Below are 2,857 nucleotides of genomic sequence, written 5' to 3' on the forward strand. Positions count from 1 at the left end.
ATATGTAAAATTTGTTAGCTCTGCACGTGGACAGATTATGGTCTGAAACCAAATCATCACCACACACAGCTGTTTTGTACAGTTTGTACAGGTTGTGCATGACACAAAGGCACATGGTACAGAGCAAAAGGGGAATTGAAGTCCAGCCCGTATACTGGCTCTCAAATGCCAAAGGGCTATCATTTACTTGGGCAAGTGCTTCACTCTTCTGAATTAACTGTTTATCTACTTCGAGCCACTATTTCTTAAAATAAGATGCAATGATGCTGGAATCTCCTGCATCTACTGACTGTATTGATAGGAGAGTGTCCAGGATGGATTTTATTTTTTAAACTATTTGGGGGTGCACTGCCATACTCACCTCCAAGTAAATTTATTCTACACAAAGGAGATTTTACTTTTGTGGAGTCAGTCAGTAGGGCAAGTTTTCTAAGTCTTCAAATCTGTTCAAATCATGAAATATTTTTTCAGACAACAGATATGAATGAAACTTTCTTTTGAAAACCTGGTAGTATAAGCTTTATCCACAGATATCTCTCTCAATGCAATGCAGTAAATGTTGTAGGTCCAATTTAAAACCTATATGCCTAATTCAGAATTAGCAATTAGAAGGACCTCATTGTTTATCCATTCTATATGTAAGAGCTTACGTCTGCTAACCCCAACCTCCCACTTCATCCCTCCCCCACCCACCTCCCCCTTGGCAACCACAAGTCTGTTTTCTATGTCTGTAAGTCTGTTTCTGTTTTGTAGATAGGTTCAGTTGTGCCATGTTTTAGATTCCACATATAAGTGATATCATATGGTATTGGTCTTTCTCTTTCTGACTTGCTTCACTTAGTATGATAATGTCTAGCTGCATCCATGTTGCTGCAAATGGCATTATTTTGTTTTTTTTATGGCTGAGTAATATTCCATTGTATATATGTACCACATCTTCTTTATCCACTCATCTGTCAATGGATATTTAGGTTGTTTGCATGTCATGGCTATTGTGAATAGTGCTGCTATGAATGTAGGGGTGCATTTATCTTTTTGAATTATAGTTTTGTGTGGATATACGCCCAGGAGTAAGACTGCTAATAAATTTTTTCTTTAAAAAAGGAAAAGGAAAAAAAAAAGAAAGAAAGTTCATGGAAAACAAAAATCAGCAATTAGAATTAGTCATTCTAACTCACTGGCCAAATTAAATTCACCAGGTAAAAGCACAACCAGTTGATCAGGTTTGACTGTGAGCACCATTTTTTTATCAGCAAAACACTGAAGAAACTCAGCTTGTCTTACAAGTATTACCAGACAGAGTTAAGCAGGTGTGGACCAAACAGCTATTCTGAGTCTTAATCTTCAAATCAAAGAAACCAAAGTTTATCTCAGCAACAACAAATTGTTTACTTATGAACAAAGGCAAGAAAGTACCAACATGGGTGGTGCCGGCACAAACACAAAAGTACCCATTTGGTAAACTCCCTCATAAGGCCTTAACAAAACCTTATAGCACCTAATTAAAAAATAACATTTTATAAGAAAACAGCGTGTCCAATAAGGTTTAATATCTGTATAAACCTTTATGGCCCTAATCCCTTCTCCAGGAGAATTGATTGGATGTTAAAATGTCAAAAGCTGAAACTTGAAATATAACCTATTTTAAAAAAAGGTGAGCTAAAGAAGTTCATGGTCATATTGGATGATATAGCACGTTGTTAGTCCTAATTTTTGGTTTGGAGAAGTTACCAGCTGAATCTCCCCTGTAAACCCTTTTTACAGTGTTTCTGTGACATTCTGGGGCCAAACCTCTCAGGGTACTGTATCTCCAAAATGCCATGAGCCTGGTTTCACTCCAGAGTTTCCAAGAGCCTCTAAAGAAAGGTGCTGATCTCAAAGTAGCCACGCAGTTCCAATTTTCTTGGGACAGGGTAGAGGGGACCTGAAAGAACTTTGAGAAATATGCTGCAGGAATATGGGCTTTGGGGGCAGATATACCCCGTTCAGGGTCTGGAGCCTAAATGACCTCAATACCACATTTGTAAAATGGGAGTACTAATAACCACATTATGTCTCAAAGATTAGCAATGAGGATCAAAAGCACTTCCTATACTGCTCGTTTCATAATTAGTAGAAAATAAAATTGTTATGAACTTGGTTCCCATTGGTAACCAAGGGTTTATATTTTTTAAATATTTAAAATGTGACTACTTGGGACAAAATGATCTAGAGTCCAGGCTCAGTAAAAACTGTCTTGTTGAGATCCACTGTGTGCTCCCAGAAGCCTCTAGAATTTCCTAAGAGTTTGGGGCTAAGAATCTTCTGAACCTAGAAGTGCTTCCAGAAATTCAGGTGGAAACATACCAACCATTCCGGTTTGCTTAGGATGGAGGGAGTTCTCAGGACACAGGATTTCCATGTCCGTCCCAGGCAAATGGAGCTGAGTTGGTCACCCTCTGTGCACCTCCATCACCTCACAGTCTACGAGTGTGTATGGTGGACAGGGTCACGTTGGCTTCAGGTTGTCAGCCCTCCTCTCTCACGTCCCGATCCTTCACTCTCAGTAACAGCTTTCTGTCACAGACTCCAGCCAGGACTTGGATCACCCAGTCTCATAATGACAGCAGGGAAGTAAGAATAGTTAGTGGAGTCAGGAGAACTAGGTTTGACCATCAACTCTAGCAATGACTAGTAAGTGCTGGTGACAAGACACTAAGTGCTCTGAACTTCACAGTGAGGGGAAATCATACTGACTTCAGGGCTTGTTGTGAACCTGAAATGAGGCAATGCGTGTGGAAGTGCTCATTAAATTGTCAATCACTTGGTAAATGAAAATTACAGTAAGTGATATGCCTAAGGTTAAGAAAATAAGAAA

Source organism: Hippopotamus amphibius, chromosome 3 (genome assembly GCF_030028045.1).
Source record: "Hippopotamus amphibius kiboko isolate mHipAmp2 chromosome 3, mHipAmp2.hap2, whole genome shotgun sequence".
In the NCBI taxonomy this organism is placed as follows: domain Eukaryota; kingdom Metazoa; phylum Chordata; class Mammalia; order Artiodactyla; family Hippopotamidae; genus Hippopotamus; species Hippopotamus amphibius.